Raw genomic sequence first — 22260 nt, 5'->3', positions numbered from 1 at the left:
TCTAAATTGACACAGATAAACAAAGCCTAGGAAATAGGGTACACATTTTTTTCTAAATGTGAAGACTTATAAAGTGACAGTTAATGTCACATGAGTTTATAAAAGACATTTTAGGGGCGCCTGGATGGCTCAGTCAGTTAAGCATCGGACTTTGGATCAGGTCATGATCTCATGGTCTGTGAGTTCGAGTCCCACATCAGGCTCTGTGCTGACAGCTCAGAGCCTGGAGCCTGGATTGGATTCTGTGTCTCCCTCTCTCTCTGCCCCTCCCCCACTCATGCTCTATCTCTCAAAAATACATAAACATTAAAAAAATTTTAAGACATTTTAGTGATTTCTTGGGACTCACAATCAGGAGAAGTGTCAGATCATAAAACGTTACTCATAACTTTTGAAACTTTCTGCTTACAGATTAGTCTCCTTGCCTTAGACCCAAGGTTTCTTGCTCACAGAAAGCTAGAGCAAAGTGCTTTGAGCTCTTAGGATGAAAAGAACTTTACAACTCCAAAGTATTGTTTGGATTCTCCTGCAGACATGTTATGCCTTTGCTGCCATATGATTCCACTTTGGACTGGTATCTGTCCCATCTTTCCCAGATCCAGCATTGCTCCATTTCTAGCCTCCAGTCCTCTCCAGATTCTGGGGTCTCCCGGGTGGGCCTCCTTCTGAAGTCACCTGATGTGCCAATCCAAGATGGTTCCAGTATCAGCCTTGACATGCAGCCCTAAATCTTTTAGACATCTGTAAACAGCATGCTGAGTTTTTCCATCATCATTTTATTTTGTCTACAGGAAAGGGTAAGCACAGTGAATGTTGTTGGTGTTTTTGATTTGAAGGCTTTTCTATGGTAGCAAATAGCATTCATGGTTTTATCCCTTCATGATTCTCCAAAATCTAAGCCAGTAAACCTCCTTTGGAAAACAACTGATCTTAATATCTGCTGGATTTTCTTTAGTGAGAGCTAAGGTCAAAACCTGAATTCTAAATACAGAAAATCACCAGGTCGGTGCATTCTCAATGATATATGGCATTTTCGTCTCTCTATTGCACCTGGTTTCATTCATGCAACTTATTCACACATTCATCCATTCAACAAAGATTTATTGAGCAACAATATTCAGGAATTATTGTGCTATGCATTGTAGACACTCAAGGGAATGACACCCTCCCTGACCTTAATCAGCTTATACTTATAGTAGAAATAGATAAGCAAACAATTATAACATAACATCCTTCATGACTGCAGAGGGGGAACCAGGTACCATGGGAGCAGAAACAAAGGCCTGAGTATGCTCTATTAGGGGAGGCAATAGTGGAGTGACGAAAGGGGTCAATTCAGCATTTCAAGTGAAAGAATGATGCTTGGAGGACCAACAGATGCTGAGCATGAGAAGGGTAGGAAGAGGAGAAGAGAAGAGAAGAGAAGAGAAGAGAAGAGAAGAGAAGAGAAGAGAAGAGAAGAGAAGAGAAGAGAAGAGAAGAGAGAACAGGCACAAAGATTCAATGGCAGGGGCTCTATGTAGGTCTGCCTTGCTTGAACATAATGGTAGTGATGCTGCTGGGCATGTGGGCATGGGTCTGGTCAGAAAGTGTTTGATAGGCCATGTAGGAAGTTTCCATTTTCTCAGGCAGGAGATAGGAACCACTGTAGAATGTTGAGCTTGAAAATGATCCAAGGAGATCTTTGTGATGGAACTATCATTCTGAGAGCTGAATGGAGGGTGAATTGCAAGTAGGTGAGATTAAAGACACAAAGTCAAGGGAGTGGTGGTGATAATCTGCAAAAGAGAAGACAAAGGCCAGAACCAAGACAACACCAATTGCAGAGGGAAGAGAGCAAGAATGCTAAAAGACTTGGCATGTAAAAGGGCAGCATCTGGTTGGTGATGGAGCAAATGTGGGGATTCCAAAGAGGACCCATAATAAGATTACAAAGTGGAGCCACCATGTCAGAGTGTTGGTTAAGATCACCTGGACCTGGCAACCTCTTGGAGAAGAAATTCAGGAGGGGGAAGTGAGTCTCAGACTTTCTCTACTTCACAAGAGATAATTTCTTAAATTCTTTCCTGGTTTCATGCTATCAGGATTCAGTACCTATACTTGCCAAAACCCAGATGGACATACTTACCTATTCATTTATTATCTGTGCTAACAAGGAACACAGGATTTTTGTTGTTGTTGTCAATATTTCCACATTCTACAAATCAACTGGTTGGATTGGAATTCTTTTACCTGTAGTTGTCCTCCAATTACAGGAGACTGCTAAGAGGTTGGTCCCCACTGAAATGTTTCTGTTGTCTAAAGATGGCCATCTTGTCATGGCTTTGAAAAATACACATTATTCTTTGTCCTCATCCATCAGCATGATTGAGCTTCTGTTTACACCAACCCACATGAACAGATTGGCAAATCTTACAAATTTATAAAGCTCTTATAACATATTGTCTTAAATCCGTGAAATACTTGAGAAAACTTGCTTTACTCCAGTGCAATGACTTTAAAATTTTAATAACACAGTTAGGAGGTAGTTACTTGCCATTTGTACCCTTTTGTAACACTCTTTTGCGTAAAGAAATCAAAACTATTGAATCCCAGAATTTCTGTTTCTTTGATTTCCCTAAAAGGGAGAACTTTTTTTAGTATAATTTAAATATTTTTATTCAGAAGTGATGGTAAACCACAGGCACCAAGTAAATCAAGTGGCACAGTAAGTCTAAACCCCAGAGAGTAGAAACAAGGTACAAATCTTGGGGCTAAAGTGTTCATGAAGAAGCCTAGAATCATGGCAGAGTATGAGTTAGATTTAAAAACCCAAGCCCAAAGCGTTGTACCAATTCAACTAGCACCCATCAAAAATTTTTTCTAATTCCCTGGAAAAGTGCTGATTGCAAGGAAGATACATAGATTTAGAGAGAGATGTCTAATTGTAATCCAGATCAGAGATTATTCTATTGAAATAGGGCCTAAAAGAAAAATTTAAAGCTTGCCTTTGCTTTAAGCCAACTAAAACACATGCTAGCTTTAATTTGCATTTTTATACAAATAGTATTGGGTACAGAAACAGCATAATTTTGCATCGGCAAATTTTCTCTGTATTCTTCTTTGATAAATTATTCTCTTGAAGGTATTTTTCAACTCTTACAATTTAAAACTTTTTTAGATGAGTAATTCTCCCTTCCATACAAAAGACAGGCTTTCCATTTATAAGCCTGTTACCTAGAGGCACAATTAAAATGGAAACATTAAATAGAAATAAAACATAATTCTCTGGCTCTTTTCATCCACCAGCTGGCTCATTTCATAGACTCCCTCTTCAGTGAGTTCCAAATACATTAGTAGTTAGTCCATTACCTATTTGCACATCCTTCATATTATAAAATTTAATTGCCCAAGTTTCAATTCAGGTAATCCTAAATGTTTTCATTTTATAAATAAAGCTTTGTGTGCATGTGTGCGTGTGTGCGTGTGTGTGTGTGTGTGTGTGTGTGTGTGTGTGTGTGTGCGTGACTGTGAGCTGGAATTTTGGATCAAATTCTTAATCAGCATTTTCTCCAGATAGATATTCACATTCCCCAACCTGTAAGAATTCCTTCATGGAACCCTCCTGTTCTCTCTCTGGCAGTGAGCCCATCTCAAAAATTCACCAATAACTGGAAATCTCTCTACACTGTCTCAGAAAAGCTTTTGAATTGTTAGGAATAAACTTAAAATTAAAATACCCCCTTTTTTTTCTAGTGTAAGGAAGAGTAACACTGATTGCTTTTATTTATTTTTATTATTAGGCACCTTGAGGTGCCTCTGATGAGGCTGCATTGCGTTGATTTAAATATGTGGTGTTGTGATAGCTGGTTATGATTTTCTGATGTTTTTCTGCAACTCTAACCATATGTAATTTTGAATTAAATGAAAGTTAAGTACTAAAACATTTTGCCCAGAGGGAATTCAGATTCCCAATGTGCTTTTAATAACTGTTTGTGAAACATTTAGGAAAATCTATGGCAACACATTTAGGAAAAAAATCAAATTACTGTTGCCTTAAGATGTTATTCTAGTGTCTAAACTTTATGAAACATCCTGTGTGGCCCAATTGTTGAACTAATCTAGTCAGTAATATTTTAGAACATACTGTATATATATAGGCCTAAATTTAATTTGTATAATATTTTTTAATAATACTTCTTTAGGATACTTCTTTAAAACTCACTAAAAATGTTGTGGATGGTGCAAAAGATGTTTCATCATATATTTCTGGAAAATTGCAAACGGAGTCTAATAGAAAGCATTAAAATTAATTAGTGGAATCAGATTAAGAACCATGAAATAACCACTTCTTTAAAAAAAAAAGTATGAGAGGTCTCAAGACTTCTGCAAAATCTAAAATAAAATGAAATGGTGTACCCAGGCCTAAGGTAAACAAATGCGATCTTCACTGGAAAGTGAGACAACAGGAAAGGGCTTTCTGGAAGGCTAACTCTGCAGTTGGTTGTGTAGACACTGCTTCTGAAGGTGCAATTTAAAAACTGAACTCACGTTGAAATGTGACCTGAATTTCCATTTTCTCTCACAGACAGAAATGGCTATATAACTAATTTGGGAAAAATTCAAACTATAACCTTCAATGCACAGCTCAGAATCTGTACTAAATGTGAATACCAGAATCACCTTTCATCCAGAAAGATGGTGTCCTTGAACCTAACCAGGAGATAATGAGCTTTCTTTTCCTCACATTTGTAATCCCTCACCCAAAGCTTCATTAGAATACAACCATCCCATAATACAGTTGTAGTCATTTATTTTGCTATTTATGCAAGTTTTCATTTCCCTCTGTGGCCGTGAAAACAATTACAGAAACTTGTAAATTTTGTAATCCATATCTATGAAGAAACAAGTAAATTATGATGATCTAAAACAGAGTGGCAGCCAAAGGGCTTTAGTCTGAAAAGATCAGATTTTCTAAGTAACTGATATGTCAGAACCATCCCCAGTGAGGATATGACCAGAATTTTTATCCATCACTCATTAAATTATGACACTGTGTGACTTTATAAGCCCTGACTGATACAGCATCCTGATTAAAGGGTTTATTAACAAATGATTGGAAATATAGGTATTCTGTTTGTACTTCACACACTTTTGTATTATTCAGATGTTTTTTGGCAATAAAAATGTATCAACTCATTTTGATTGGAATTCCTTTACCTCTCTGTTATATGACACTTTCAAGTGTTGGTCATACCTAAGCATTGTTAATTGATGAAGGTGTGTGATGGGTACATGGGATTCATTTAACTGTTCTGACTTTATGGGTTGTGGATTATTTGGCAATATCCATGACAAAAAGGTTTTTTAAACTGAATCATTTGGGTAATTTCAAATATGTAGTTCTAGGGAAACAGGTTTTCTGAAATCTGTAGTTTACAGATTGGAATCTGAAGAGGAGATTTTCTCCAAGAGGAGAAAGCTGAAGTTTACAGAAGGAATCACAATTTCTTACACTTTATTTTAGAAAATGAAACTTGCGGGGCACCTGGGTGGCTCAGTTGGTTGAGCATCTAACTTCAGCTCAGGTCATGATCAAACAGTTCATGGGTTCAAGCCCAACATCGGGCTCTGTGCTGATGGCTCGGAGCCTAGAGCCTGCTTTAGATTCTGTGTTTCCCTCCCCACATTTCCCCCTCCCCCATTCCCTCTCTGTCTCTCTCTCTTTCAAACATAAATAAATGTTTAAAAAAATGTAAAGAAAATGAAACTTGCATGAAATGCTTCCTTTCACATGTTCTGAATGGAAGGAAAAAATCAATCGTGCAATAATGACAAAGAAATTCCAAATAAAGATTTTTTACAAACCTTGACATTAATTTGAAAAATTAGTCTGAAAAAAAATACCCTCAGACTGATTGCATTACCACTCAAGACATGAAAATCTTTTAAAATAGGCCACTTAGGGTACACCTGGGTGACTCAGTCAGTTGAGCATCTGACTCTTGATTTTGGCTTGGGTCATGATCTTGTGATTCACGAGATCAAGCCCTGCACTGGGCTCTGCACCGACAGTGGGGAGCCTGCTTGGGATTCTCCCTCTGCCTCTGTCTCTCTCCATCTCTTTCAAAATAAATAAGTAAACTTAAAAAGAAATGGGCCACTTAGGGGGCATCTGCGTGTCTCAATTGGTCGAGAATCCAACTTTTGATCTCAGCTCGGGTCTTGCTCTGAGGGTCATGAGATTGAGCCCCACATTGAGCTTTACACTGGGCATGAAGCCTACTTAAAAGAAGTGGGGGCCCACTTGGGGTGAAATTGTCCTTTCAGCCATTACCACAAAATGTCTAATATCACAGGATTTTTTTAAGAACTCACTCTTTTAATAATGATAAGATAAACTAATATTTCCTTTGTCTCCAGAAAGGGATGTACTAAATGCTTTGCAACCATTGTCTCTTTTGATTCTCATGAAACCATGGGGTAGGTACTTTTATGTTCATTTTACAGAGGAGAAAGCTGAGGTTGAAGGAGGTTAACAATGGAAGGTCCCACATCAAATCAGTGACTGGGTTGGGATTTGGCCCTGGGCGGTCTGGTTCTAGAACCCATGCTCTTGGCCCAATCAAAAGAGGAAAGCAACAAAAAAACAAACTCAAATTATGTGTGGTAAAGTGAGACCAGACAAATTTAATAAAATATTGTTGAAATAATTAGCAGATGTGGAGTGCTCTAAAAATATATCATTTTAAAGCACTTAGAGGTAGATCATCCCTTTGTTTCTAACACAACCACAAGACAAATGTGAGTCCCATGTCACAGCCAGGAAGGGCCCAACTAAGAGCAGACTAACCTATGAATATTCGTCATGGTCAGGGCCTGAATTATCACCTTGCTCTTCTGAGTCCAAATCCACATCCAATTCCACAACTGTCCAGCTACCTTTAAAACATAGCTTTCAGGGGATGCTTTTTTACTCCTTATTATGATTATTTTGCCTGTTTCTTCCCATGTCTTTAAAATTTTGAAATACCTATTTTGGGGGACAGGAAGGACGGGCCTCGGCCATTTTGTATTTCCAAAATCATTTGAGGTTCTGGTTTAAATGGTCTAGGGCAAGACTGGGACAAGGGTAGTGTTTGAAGCTCAGTAAGCAATTCTAATGAGCATCCAGGGTGAAGCCTGGCTCCTAGTGGCTTGCTGATAAATAAACTGCCAAGCTAAATCAACTTAGGCTCAGTCACTACACAGAACATAGAGAAACTCAGCTTCACAGGCTTGCCCCTCAGGCCAAGAGGGCAAAATACTCAGGGTAGAAAAACAAAAGAACAGAACACTAGCATAAGTAAATCTGCCCTCTCAACTGAGGGAATAACAGAAATCTTCCAATTCCGCCATATACAGAGGATGTGTGCGAGATGCAGCATTCCTATGTGCTAGGGGGGAAATGCTTACAGGTGTGACCATAATGTCATTGAACCCTCATTGTTAAATTAATTCCAAACAGATATACTTCATGGCCCTCAAAGCTGCTTGTTCTACTCTCCTACATGTGAAACTAGAGCATTTGGGAAAAAACATGAACATCTATAAAAAGAACAGAATGGATTGCCAAAGGGAATTAGTCTTTGAATCCACACCAGCGTCATTTCCTGACTATTTGTCTACTAAGAATTGGTCTGCAATGAGATTTGATATAAATGGATACACATGGTCCCGACTTATGATGGTTCAACTTAAGATTTTTCAACTTTACAAAGGTGCAAAAGTGATAAACAGTCAGTAGAAACTGTACTTGGAATATTGAATTTTGATCTTTTTTCCATGCTAGCGATATGCAGTAAATTCGCGGCATGATACTACTCTCCTGATGAGGGATGATGAGGGAAACTCACAGCTCCTACTCCACCATGTGATCAGGGGGTCAAACAACTGATACCCTGACAACCATTCTGTGCCCCTATGGTCATTCTTTATTTCATTGTCAGTACAGTATTCAATACATTAGATATTCAACACTTTATTATAAAATGGGCTCTGTGTTAGACGATTTTGTCCAACTATAGGCTAATGATAATGTTCTGAGCATGTTTAAGGTAGGCCAGGCTAAGCTAAGCTGTTTGGTAGGTTAGACATATTTAATGCAGTTTTGAGTTATGATATTTTCCTAATATTATAATATTATTGGGATGGAACCCCATAGTCAGTCATGAAAGATCTGTATATCTGCATTACTAACTCAAGCAACTAGAGGCACAAGTTGGGAAGAAAAGAATGAGAGAGTAAAAGGAAGTGGGCATTGAAAATGGAGGAAGAGTACTTTACACTCATTAGTATGGCTATAACCAAACAGGTGGACTTACTAAATGGTGAAGATGCAGGGAAATTGAAACCCTCATAAATTGCTTGTGGGAATGTAAAATGGTACACAGCCACTTTAAAAAACAGTTTGACAGTTTGACACTTACAGTATGACCCTGTAATTCCTAGGTATATATACAAAAGAAATGAAAACATATCAGCAAAAAGCCTTAAAAGCAAATATTCATAGCAGAACTATTCATAAGAGCCAAAAAATGGAAACAATTCAAATGCCAAGCACATGGTAAATGCTAAACAAAATGTATACTATGGACTTAATGTTTGCAGTCCCCCAAAGTCCTGTGCTGAAACCTAGTCCCCAATGTGATGGTGTTTGGAGGTGGGGCCTTTGGGAGGTGATCAGGTCATGAGGGTGGAGCCCTCATGAATAGTATTAGTGCCTTTATAAAAGAGACCCCACAGAGATCCCTCACCCCCTCTGACATGTTAAGACACACCAAAACAAAACAAAACAAAACAAAAAAACAAAAACAAAAAAACCAGCCATCTAAGAACCAGGAAGCAGGCTCTCACCAGACACTGAATCTGTCAACATCTTAATCTTAGACTTCCCAGCCTCCAGAACTCTGAGAAATAAATTTCTGTTTATAATCCACGTCATCTGTGGTATTTTGGTACAGCAACCCTGACAGACTATGACAATGTGCTACATCCATATAATGGAATACTACTAAGCAATATAAAGGAATAGACAATTGAAACACATGCATAAATGAATCTCAGAAGCATTATGTCAAGTGAAAAAGGCCATGCACAGAAGACTACATATTGTTTCATTCCATTCACATGAAATTTCTAGAAAAGGCAAAACTATAGAGACCGAAAGCAGATCAGTAGTTGCTCAAGGCTAGGAGTACGAGCAGAAATTGACTACAAATGAACACAAAGGTACTTTTTGAATGATAGAAGTATTTTAAACTTGAGTGTTGATGATGGTCACACAATTACATAAACTTACTAAAAGTCACTGAATTATACATTTACAATAGGTGAATTATATAGTATCAAATTATACCTCAATAAAGCTATTGAAAGATTATATATATATGTATATATATGTGTATATATATATATATATATCTATATATATATATATATATATGGGAGAGAGCGAGAGAGAGAAAGGTAGGAGAAGTGAAGAATAAGAAGTATGGAGGGGGTAGGAACATTTATGGAATAGAAGAAAAGAAAGACATACACAAATATAGGAAGCCATACCACCATGGACTGTGAAAGCAGACACAGTGCTTCCTTGCTTTCTGTGTTTTATTCTTTGTGCTTATATTTTTGACTCAAATTGTACACCCAAGACGTTACAGAATTTTAGAAATATTTGGTATAAACAACAAAATTTCAAATTCTCTAACAGTGAAGGAAAATAAGTGAAGTAGAACATCACATATATACGTGTCGCTGATTCTTTGTATGTTGCATTTTCCCAAGCATTTGGTTTCCAGGTTTAAGTCATACTTATGATATTGCCTTTGCACCAAGTGAATTATACCAAAGTTTGACACCATTTTCTGTAGCTTGCAGTACCTGTGAAGTCAAGTTGCTGTTTCTTGACATTGCTGAGTACCATTTCTCATGACTTGAAAATATCTCCCTTTCTTGCCACTTTGCATGTCAATTTCTCCTGATGCCCATATCTCCTCTCCTTTCTGCTGTCAGTGGGAAATTTTTTAGAAAGCAGAGAAGAGAATGTAAATAGTAAAGAATGATACTGTATGTTAACAAAACTTTTCCTCCTTGACTTCATGAAAATAAGGACAATAGCAACCCCATCAAAACAAGGTGGGGAAAGAGGGAGACCCAACTCTTTCTCCCCATTGCTTTACTCTTCCTGTGCTTTGGTCTCCACTGTAATTCACCTGCCATGTCCCTGCCTGGCAAGCCAGCCTATGTCCTATGCTTTACATTTCTTGTAATACACATGCACTCTTATTATCAAGGGATGCACAGCAAAGGAAATATGATGTTTTAAATTTCTCACTCAAGACCTCATATGATTCTTTCCATTTAAAAAATATATATCTAAGCTCAATTGAAGAATATTTTGGCAACTGTTATTTGGGACCAGTCATATTGGAAAATTTATTTGTCAGTTGCTGACAGTGTAACACTATGCTCTATGTGCCTCTAACCTAAGGACTTCCACAGAGAAATAAATTGGAAATGTAAATTTTTTAAAGGATAATAGAGGAATAAACAGTTATCTCGAAAGTCTTTTCAATGACAAAGCTAAGAGGTCTTTGGAATGTTTGGCTATATTCCAGTGCACACCCCATCTTGCATTCTGCAGGAATTCAGGCAGCTGAAAAGTGTACCATCCATTACATGTGTGTGTGCTCACTCAGCAAGTGCTCTATGACAAAGGCCAGGGTTTCTCAACCTCAGCACTGACATTTGGGGTCAGATTTTTTTTAAGCTTTTATTTTTAAGTCATCTCCACACCCAGCCTGGGGCTGGAACTCACAACCCTGAGATCAAGAGTCACATGCTCTACCAACTTAGCCAGCCAGGGCACCTGGGTCAGATTATTCTTTGTCGTGTCTGATGTTTAGCAGCATCCCTGCTCACTACCCAGTAGATATCAGAAGTCACTCCCCCTCCCCACATCCCCATCTGTGAATTTGGCAACTGAAATTGTCTCCACATATTGCCAACTATTCTCTGTTGGACAAAGTCACCTCCAGTTGAAAAATTACTAGAGGCTATCCCCAGTCTGAACCTACAGACCCCAAAACACTGGAATCATGGCTAACCTGTGGGCATCGGAGGATCCAGTCAGTGCATTCCAGGCTCTCTAAAGAAAGGTATGAACCCAGAGCTAAACTTCTAATATAATCTACAAATATTTAAACACCTTGGGAAGGACAGGGCAACATGCCCTGCCGCAGTTAGCTGGTTATCATACCTTACTCATGAACACTTGTAAAATACTGGAATTTAGGCTCTTGGGTCACCAAATTACCCATGAACTCTCAAACAGCAAAAATGTAAACATCCCTGGTAGTGACATAAAAAGGGAAACAAGTGTCACATTGTAGTAATTAACAAATTTTCCAATCTGCTCTAAATATCTGATACTAGAAATGTATTGTTCAATCTAGCTGAGATTGTTTTTTTTAGAGAAACCCAATCAAGACATACAAATGGGCAAAACAAATGAACAAACAAACGAACGGAGTAAAAGATTTGACAAAAGAAACACGTGAAACTGAGCAGCTTACCAGACAAATGAAAGCTTCCCCCTCGCCAGAGAAAATGGCTTTTGCTTCACTCACCCACGTTTAACATACAGACATTTAAGGAAATCTGTCCCCAAATGGCCATTTCTTTCCTCATGACAAAAGATCCTAAATATTTTTTGTTTGCAGGATAAAAAAAAAAAATACTCTCCTAACAAAAAACAGTTGTAGACGTTTTGTAATTCTTTTTAGAAAAAATAACCGAAGACACATAGTCTAATTCATTTCAGCTGAAATTTCATTTACTAACTAACCACACTAATGAGCTGCTGCCCAGGGACTTCTAATTAGATTTGCTGTATTTCTGTCACTGACATTAATTTCTTTACTTCAACTTCTAGAAAAAGTTTGATGTTTTCCGGATTTTTTAAGTAGGAAAAATTTAAGGATTTCAACAGTTTTAACTAATCCTAATTTTTTTTAACTGCTGCAGTTATATGGCATAACATATTTCTGAATTGAAAAACACAACGTTGACATTCCTATACATGCCAATACTCATTTTATCAAGATGGCTGGTAAGCTCGTGCTTGAAACTGTTGTTCATTATACTGTTTTTGTTCTTTATATATATTCTGGGGTTGGGTCAGAAGATTAAGTCCATATAGCCATCAAGCCATGTTCTCCAAATCAAAATTACATTCAAAGGACTTTCAGAAGGCTAGCTTCCAACTAGCTTTCTACTTGCTAATTCCGCAATTTAAAACAAAATATTGTTCTGCTACTATTTTACTATAATTGCATTACACTGAACTTCCTGCATTATTCTCAGCATGAAACTGAAAAGCATACTTCTCAAATAAATCTTATGTGCATCTTCTATTACATCACTGAATAAATAAAAACAATGCAAGCATCATCCAGTTTATAAACACCAGATTGCAAAAAATCCACAGATCTAAATGGCCACAGCTGCCCTACCCCACCCCCAGGCCATGTGCTGTCCTGATATGGAAGCCATTATGAAAAAGCTCAGAACTTTTAGAAAGAATGTGGAATGCTATACAACAGGCATACAGAGATGACCCCCATACATGCCAGAAGTTTTCTCTATCTCCTTATTACAGTGTCTAATATTCTTCAAATTACAAATCTCTTTGAATTAACAAGCTTCTTTAAAATGCAAATGACTCCCAGAGAGGTAATTATATTCTTTAATTAATTAGGGCAGATTGCATTGCTCCTGATACCTAACTAACATTATCCGGGATGAAGGATTACCAGGCAGTAATAGCAGCTGACCAGTAGCCACAGTACAGGGAACAGCTGTCGTGATGGCTGTATTGCAGCAGTAGCAAGCATTAACTCTGTGCCAGACCCTGTGCCAACACCCCTGTGTGGATTGCCTCATTTAACACTCTCAGAAATCCTGGGAAAGCATTTCAGAGAGGCAAAGCAGTGGTTGTCAAAATATGGTCCCTGGACCAGCAGCATCAGCATTCCCTGGGAATTTGTGACAAATTCAAGCTCTCAGCCTCCGCCACAGACCTACTGAAACAGAAACTTTGGGGACGAACCAGCAGTCTGTGTGGTAACAGAACCTCCAGGAGATTCTGACACTTGCTAAAGTTTGAAAAACACTGGGCTGTATAGATTTGTAGAGAAAAGTCACATGCAAGTACACATACACAGGCTCACGCACTCATACATACAAATGCAGACGCATGCACATGTACTAAATTAGAGTTTCCAACCTATTTATGAAAGAATACTGAGTTTAAGCAGAAATGATTGGTCCCAAAGAGCAGAGGCAGATTGCACATCCCAGAGTTGCTGCACAAGGCCCCAGCAAGGATCCCCAACAGTGATTGATGATGTCCTTGCAAGTCAGATCCAAGGTGTTAACTTTGAGCTGCACCATAGTCCACTCTTTCAAAGGAACTCGGGAAATCTCCCAACTAATAAGAGAATTGGTGACCACTCGCCGGCCTTTCCTAATCCTTGGAATAAACCTAAAGACCACATTCTCTCTGTAAGAGAGTTAAGTTCTAAAAATTGCTGGGAAGCAGTGCTTGGATGGCTCAGTCTGTTAAGCTTCCAACACTTGATTTTGGCTCAGGTCATGATCCCAGGGTTGTGGGATCGAGCCACGCATGGGGCTCTATCTCAGGCTCTGCATTGTGCTCCATGCTGAATGTGGAGCCTGTTTAAGATTCTCTCTCTCTCTCTCTCTCTCTCTCTCTCTCTCTCTCTCTCTCTCTCTCTCCCTCTGCCCCTCTCCCTTCTCATGCCTCTCTCTCTGTCTAAAATAAAAAAAAGAAAAAATTAATTAAAATTGCAAGGAAAACATTTTCTACTCCCTATTTTTCAAAATAAAAATCAGCCATTGCACATTCCACAGTTTTCCATTGTTCCTGGGTTTTAAATGCTAATATCTTGGTATCACAACATTTACAATGCATTATTAAAATCGGGAGTATACTATTGAAATATCATCCAATCCTGCCTGCTGAAATAATGAGAAGTTCATTAATACTCATTAAACTAGCTCAATAACAATTAAAGAACTGTTACAAATTAAAAAAAAAAAAGTCTCAAACCCAGGAAGAAAAGCTAAGTCAGCCCCCACTGGTTTGCTCATCTGATTTCTCTGCCCCCAGCTAGGAGGAATCCCCACAAGCTCATTTCCCCCACAGGAATACAAGTAGTGTCCCTATTTCACAGTGCATAGACTTAGGTTAACTAATCACATGTAGGAATATGCAAAGTCTAGCCTAGAGAAACTGAAGGTCACCTCCAAAATCCAAGCTGTAAACCACTTTTGAATAAGGAGAAAGGATGAGTGGGTAATTTGGGAGCATGAAGTATTTCATAGGGGACAACAATTGCCACAGCAACTATTTAGGGCAGAATGAGAGGGGTACCCAGCAAAAGTAGGAGTAGGACCAAAACAAACTATCCAGTTCAAAGTTCACTATGGCCAGTCCCATGCCCTGAAAAGGGAGAGGAGATGTTCTCTTTCACTATATGACTTTTTGCTCCTAATACCTAGAATTCATCCTTGTCTGACTGCTACAAGATTTCAAGTTAAGGTGAATCACAGAGCTTTGGAGGAGTGGATAGAGACCAGAATCATCATCTAACGTAAATCTAAGAAAACTACATTCTGAGTTACCACCAAACAACTGAAAAACAAAGCTTTGGAAATAGATTATTCTTTTTTAAAAAAATTTTATACTTATTTATTTTTGAGACAGAGAGAGAGAGAGAGAGAGAGAGAGAGAGGACATGTGGGAGAGGGTCAGAGAGAGGGAGACAGAAGATCCGAGGTGGGCTCTGAGCTGCCAGCGCAGAGCCTGACACGGGGCTTCAACTCACAAACTATGAGATCATGACCTTAGCCAAAATCAGATGCTTAACCAACTGAACCACCCAGGCACCCCAGAAATAGCCCATTCTTAAAGCAAAGTATGCATAACTAATCATTCATTATAATCATTCATTATACTTTTTCTTCTACACTTATGTATCATTTATGCTGGCATTTCTTATGATCCTGCACTGGTTGTTCCCAGGCTGACATATCAGATAGACTTTCCACACCACTCTGTGTTCCAGGTAACTGCTCCCTGTGCTTTAGATGGACTTCCTGCCCCTCTGGTTTCTGACTGAGTTCAGCAAATGGGAGGTGATGGCAGGAGATCCAAAATGTGAGGAGTCTGAGTACTTACTCCCTCCATCCCTCCCTGCTGTGTCAGCTTGACAGTAGCTGTGTTCCTTTACTTTTAGCCACAGTTCCTGGGAGGCAACCTCTCCCTGACAACTACAGCTCCCATGGAGGTCTGATAGCAGCTCCCTCCTTTTATTCCTTCTGGCCTAAAGATACTAACAGCTCTTCCTGTTCTGTCCCTGGGTACCTCACCATCTCTTGGCAATTCCCCATGTCTTGCCCACACCTTTGTTAAGTAGTCCCAATCATTAAACTGTCCCCAGAGTGGGAAAAATCCTGCTGAGATCTTGAGTAATGCAACCACAACCATGGATTTATAAGCATGATGCTTTCTACCAGATCCTTATTACTTTTTTTTAATGTTTGTTTATTTTGAGAGAGAGAGAGCGCAAGCAGGGAAGGGGTAGAGAGAGAGGGAGAGAGAGAATCCCAAGCAGGCTCTGCACTGTCAGCACAGAGCCTGATGTGGGGCTTGATCTCACAAACCATGAGATCATGACCTGAGCCAAAATCAAGAGTCAGACGCTTAGGATCTCTTTTGCACTGCTGATGGAAATGCAAACTGGTGCAGCCACTCTGGAAAACAGTGTGGAGGTTCTTCAAAAAGTTAAAAAAAAAAAAAAAACTACTGTACAACCCAGCAATTGCACTCCTAGGTATTTATCCAAGAGATACAGGTGTGCTGTTTCAAAGGGGCACATGCACCCCAATGTTTATAGCAGCACTATCAACAATAACCAAAGTATAGAAAGAACCCAAATGTCCATTGACAGAGAGTGTATAAAGAAGATGTGGTAAATATATATATACATGTAATGGAATATACACACACACACACACACACACACACACACACACGCACAATCACACACACACACATACATATACACACACAATGGAGTATCACTCAGCAATCAAAAAGAATGAAATCTTGCCATTTGCAACTACATGGATGGAACTAGAAGGTATTATGCTAAGTGAAATTAGTCAGTCAGGGAAAGACAAATATCATATGACTTCACTCATATGAGGACTTTAAGAGAAAAAACAGATGAACATAAAGGAAAGGAAGCAAAAATAATATAAAAACAGGGAAGGGGACAAACCATAAGAGACTCTTAAATATAAAGAAACAGAGGGTTGCTGGAGGGGTTGTGGGAGTGAGGATGGGCTAAATGGGCAAGGGGCACTAAAGAATCTACTCCTGAAATCATTGTTGCACTATATGCTAACTTGGATGTAAATATAAAAATAAATAAATAAATAAATAAATAAATAAATAAATAAATAAAATATTAAAAAGACGCTTAACTAACTGAGCCACCCAGGTGCCCCCCACTAGCATTTTTTTTTACTGAATCTTCTTTCAATGCACCAGTTTGCATCACAATGACAATTTCAAAATCACTCTATGAAAACTATGTAATTTACGTAAAACATTTTATAGTAAGAGTGGCATTCAATAAATGCCAAATGGCATTAGTATCATCATAATTGTTATTGGTAAACTAATGTTTATTATTAGAATGAAAGGCAATTGCCATAACTTATTTATTTATTTGAGAGAGAGAGAGAGAGAGAGAGAGAGAGATAAGCAGGACTCACCCAAAGCGGGGCTCATGCTCACCTGAATTGGGGCTCGAGTTCACCTGAAATGGGGCTCATGCTCACCCCAAGCAGGGCACAAACTCACCTGATGTGGGACTCACACTCACAAACTGTGAGATCATGACCTGAGCCGAAGTCAGAAGCTTAACAACCAAGCTACCCAGGCCCCTGGCAATGGACATAATTTAGAGGAAGGCAGATTTTGAATTAATGATGAGCTCTTTAATAATTACAGGACCAGTAATGAAATGACCAGCCTTATAAACAGAATTTATAAAGTACTTTCACATCTGTGGTATCATATCATTTTCACAACCCTGTGAGGTAGATATATCATCAGCCTCTTGCTCAGATGTGGAAACTAAGACTTAGAGGACAACTTGCCCAATAGCAGAGCTACTGAATATTGGAGCCAGCATTGAAATCTTGCTGTAGGGCCAGGTTCTACCCATCGTACCCATCTGGAAGTCACAAGGGGCAGCTGATGGAGCAGTGTGGGGAAAGAAACAGGTTTTCCACTCCACTATACTTGGATGGCACCCCCATCCCCCCTGCTCTAATTTGCCCACCTGAGTCATAGTTAGATGTGTTCTAGTTTGCCATATTGTAAATTCTTGCTCTGCAAGAAAAGGGAAAATAAAATGGAGGCAGGTTAATGCTTTAATAGATTATCAAGTGTGATGACTCAGACTAGGAGGGAGGGAAGGCACTGAAGGGGAAGTGTGTGATAGAGTCCTGATGAAATATATACTTCTTAAATATTTGACCACTGCTGAGAGCCACCTGGGAGAGAATGAGTAATCCATGGCAAACAACCCAGCGGAGTGCAGAGTGGGGGAGTACATAAAACGGCAGTAAGCCATGGCCTTGTTTCATCTTAAATCTTTCTAAACAACAGTGGACAAGAGCTTCATGGGTAATGATACAAAATTGATTGAGTGGGTTGTCCTTCAAATTAGCTGGTCCTCTGTATCTGCATTTCCAATTGTGGAGGGTGTCAGAAATTACGGTGCATCTCATGAAATTTATGTTTGACAAATAATTATTAAGAAGGAAAATAGCCTTGGTAAACACCTAGTATTGGGAGGGGGGGACCTTGGTGCTCAGCATAACATTTGATTTTGTTAATATAAATAATATATTAACAAGTGAATAACTTGGATTCGATCCAAACCACTCTACTGTAAGTGCTTTGCTAAAACTTACCAATGGTATTTACTTCTATAAATAACAGCCATAATTGGAATAGTTTTCTAGATACATCAGTTTATATCTTATGACAAAGACCCTTTTAAAGATCTTTATCACTGCAAACATTTTAGAGAAACCTTTGAATTAGATGGTTGAGGAGTGGTGTCGGACCACCCCTAGTGTGGGGCAGAAGAGGAAGTTCAGGGTACACCCTGAGCAGGGTCTTGAAGGTTTGTAGGACTGAAGCAGGAAGAATGGAGAAGGATAGGGTCTTCCAGATTAGATGTGGTGAGATGCTGGTGATGAAGTCTGAGGTAGTCTGGATTCTGGGAGAGGCTATAGGACGTTAGTCCACCTCAAACTGTCATACACCCATCCAAGCATGAAAGAGCTGGATAGAGACTTTAATGGGGGAAATGTAAGCTAATAGAAAGAGCAATGTCCAGAGTAAGATACAAGTGGCTTCAATTTCTGACACCACTTCACCTAGCAGTTAAATGGCCTTGAGCAAGTTTCCTAACCTTTGTGGGTCTGTTTCCTTACCTGCAAAGTGGCAGTAATAATATCTTCTTCATCAAGCTCTTGAGGACAAAATGAGGGAATGTATGTGATAAGCCCAATATAATGCTGGGCAAAAATTATGTCCTCAATATATTGTGAGCATAGTTATTATTATTTTCTAAATGTCTTGAGGGCAACTAATTGAAAAAATACAGGATTCTTGGTAGATTTATTTCTCATGTGAATTGCCCAGTTGATGTTTACTACAAAACTGAACTTTATATTAAATTAAAAGAATGTGGTCCATTTAAGTCAGGTATACCGGGATTCAAATCTTAGCTCACTACTTTCTATGTGTGCCCTTGGAAAAGTCAGATGACCTCTCTTAGTTTGTTTCCTCTTCTGTAAAATGGAAATAAGTACATTGCAGGACTCGGGTAATATTGGGGGAGAATGTATATAAAGTGAATAATAGATGCTTAATAAGTAAGTCACTGTTACTATCATACTCTCTGCAGAGCTTCTGGCTACGTAAATCATTCTGCTCTGTTCACTTCAAGTTTAAGATACTCCTTGAGTCATTTTCTCAGCACTAAAAGAAACTCTCCTGAGAAATACAATGCCCCTTTCCACCCACTTGGAACAAATATGAACATTCACATAGTGTTTTAACCTTCACAAAACATCCTCAGAGATGTTATTATATTTAATCCTTACAACAACCTTGTGAGGCAGAATTAGCCCCATTTTACAGACATGGATGTCCATTTGGAACAAGACTAATTGGATTGCCTGTAGTCACTCAACCAAGAAGGGGCAGGGAGCTGGCACTCACACCAGTTCTTTCAACAAAGCTCACATCCTTTCAGCTCTCTAGGGCATCTCTCCTCTGTATCTTGCTGCCTCTACCAATCAGAAGAAAATGTTTTTTGGCATGTGAGTGATCATTAAAGATGAGTTCACCATAGAAAGAAGGAAAGGCCAGAGTTTCTCACAGTATGAGTCAATTAATCAATGAGAACTCTAGCTTTCCATCACAGTTTCTACATCAAATAAGAATACTCACATTCAGACATGAGTTTCTCAAAATGTAGACTTCTGTGGGCTTGTTAGCATCTACTCTTCAATGACCCGTCTTGCGGGAAGTGTTAGTTGTGTGTGCAAGCATCTATCAGCAAAAGCGTGTGCTTGCTGTCATTTCAACTGGAAGCTCTTCAAAGGCAAAGACCACCTCCATCTGATGTTCTGCATACATATAATGTTCAATGGTGCCCCAAACTGCAGTACATCAAACAGCAATTCAGAAGAAACAAATCTCCCAGGAAACTTGCATTTTGTCACTGGCCAAATTTCGGGGGTGATCTGCACCTAGAACATAACAACAACAGTAATCATACCTACAGTATATTGAGGACATACCTCATGCCCAGCATGGTACTAGGCTCTTCACACATATTCCCTCATTTAATCCTCAAGAGCTTCATGAAGCAGATACTATTACTTCCACTTTGCAGTCAGACCTACAGAGGTTAAGAAACTAGCTCAAGGGCACCTGGGTGGCTCAATCGTTTAAGTGTCCAACTCTTGATTTTTGCTCATGTCATGATCTCTCCAGTTCACAGGTTCAAGTGCAGAGCCTGCTTGGGATTATCTCTCTTCCTCTCTGGCTGCCCTCCCCCACTCATATTCTCTCTCTCTCTCTCTCTCTCTCTCTCTCTCTCTCTCTCTCTCTCTCAATAAACAAACAAACAAACTTAAAGAAACTATAAGACACCCAGCAGCCTCTTCTGGAATCCAGACTGTTCCAGTCTCCATCAACAGCATTTCTCCTGCAATCAATCAGCATTCCTAATCTGGAAGGTCTTCTCTCTCTCCACTCCACCTACCCAAATCCTATATACCCTCAAGCTCAGGTCTCACTTCCCTGGGAGCCTTCTTCTCCACTCCCAGCCAAAGCAATGTCTTTTAGCCTTTACCTACTAAATCATTCTTAGCTGGACCCATTTACATTAGCACTTAACCATCACATAGTCTTTTTAACCTATTACATGAAGAAGCAGCATGATATAGTGGAGTTCTAGCACAGATTGACCACAGACTGGCACTGTGACCTTCAGTAAGTCACTTAATCTCTGAGCCTCAGTTTTTTTATCTTCAAGTATGTATTCTCCAAAGTTCTCCCTAGTTTTAAAAATACTGTTTCCATGGCCATAAGTCCTCACTCCTTAAGAAAAATTCAAGTTTCTCAAGGGCTTATATTTTTGTTCTTCCCTATAACATCAGACACAGAGAAAGCATTGAGTGAATACTTGTCAGCAGTTTGATGGACTAAAATGTAGATTTCAAGTGATAAAAAATAAGATAAATAATAACATCTAATAGCATGAAGAAAGGGATGTGTAGAGATCTAATATTATCATTGTAGGTCTAGATGGGCAGTCAGCAAAATAAGGATAAAATTATTTTATCTCCAATAAAAAATAAACTGAAGATGATTCATTCATTATTTAAAAAAAAAAGCCTCCCAAATCAACTATTTTCAAAGAATAAAGCAAAAATGAGCCATTGACATAGACTTCATAGCAAAAAGATAAATATGTATTTGGCTCATACAGATAAGAACCAATCTTTGTTATTTGTAGAGCAAGAAAATCAAATTGTTCAAAAAAAAATACCAGAGACCTGTCACTTTTTAACATTCAACCAAAACTGAAGCAATACTTTAACATATAAGATTTTCTTCTCTATCTGGCCTCAATGTCAATGTCTTCACAGTAAAAAGTGACGGAAATTGTGTAGAAAAAAAAGAATGAAAGTTGTCACTTTAAACTTACTTAATGTTATTTGTCACATATCTCAATAAAAAAATTTTTTTTAAGAATGAAAGAACATACAGGTAATCAGTATCCAAGTCTTGTTTTGAATGAAGCCCCAATTTCTGGTGCTGGTTCTCAAAAAGGAAGCTAAAACTTGATTCACCTACTCTAGGCTACTTCTGAAACTATTCATGAGTACTGACATTCCATTTTGTTCTTTCAGGTCAGTAATTACTTTCATCTTAAATCTCACATGATAACTGCCATCAAACAGTAAGTGATGCTGGATATATGTATATTAATAAAGAAGTTTGTGAGAATTTAGGTGAATACTGGCACATCATAACTATCTGAAGATTATCTTTTCTTTGTTTATATCCATTATATAGTACGTGTGCAAAAAAAAAAAAAAAAGGAAAAGGAAAAATTAAAAAATAGCAGTAAAACTTAGAAATCATCTACCTTCAGTAATAGCCATCAAAAAATTTTTCCAAACTAAATGTGGTAAAATATGGCATTGACATGAAGGAAATATTATTTGAAGGACTCTTTTCAGGGATGCCATAGTTCAAGCCCCGTGTTGGGCTCTGTGCTAACAGCTCAGATCCCGGAGCCTGTTTCAGACTCTGTGTCTCCGTCTCTCAGCCCCTCCCCCACTCACGCTCTGTCTCTCTCTCTCTCAAAAATAAATAAACATTAAAAAAAATTTTTTAAGTAACCTTTATAGAGATTACCATCCTAACTTATTACATTAGTATATTAAAGATTAATATCAATAATACTTAAATTTTAAAAAATTCTCTAAAAAACTTATACAAGTCAACACCAAAAAGACAATCTGATTAAAAACTGACCAGAGGTT

General features: G+C 38.5%; 1 long non-coding RNA gene across 1 annotated transcript; it reads left to right on the top strand.

The window, feature by feature from the left end:
• Nucleotides 1-1253: 1253 nt before the first annotated feature.
• Nucleotides 1254-21722, top strand: LOC109491720. The gene is made up of 2 exons (XR_002145187.3): nt 1254-2014; nt 21622-21722. It is a non-coding gene; the product is annotated as an uncharacterized LOC109491720 (long non-coding RNA).
• Nucleotides 21723-22260: the final 538 nt, after the last annotated feature.

The sequence above is a fragment of the Felis catus genome, chromosome C2, assembly GCF_018350175.1.
Source record: "Felis catus isolate Fca126 chromosome C2, F.catus_Fca126_mat1.0, whole genome shotgun sequence".
Taxonomy (NCBI): domain Eukaryota; kingdom Metazoa; phylum Chordata; class Mammalia; order Carnivora; family Felidae; genus Felis; species Felis catus.
The sequence above is the reverse complement of the archived record's forward strand: the minus strand, read 5'-3'. Positions and strand labels throughout refer to the sequence as shown.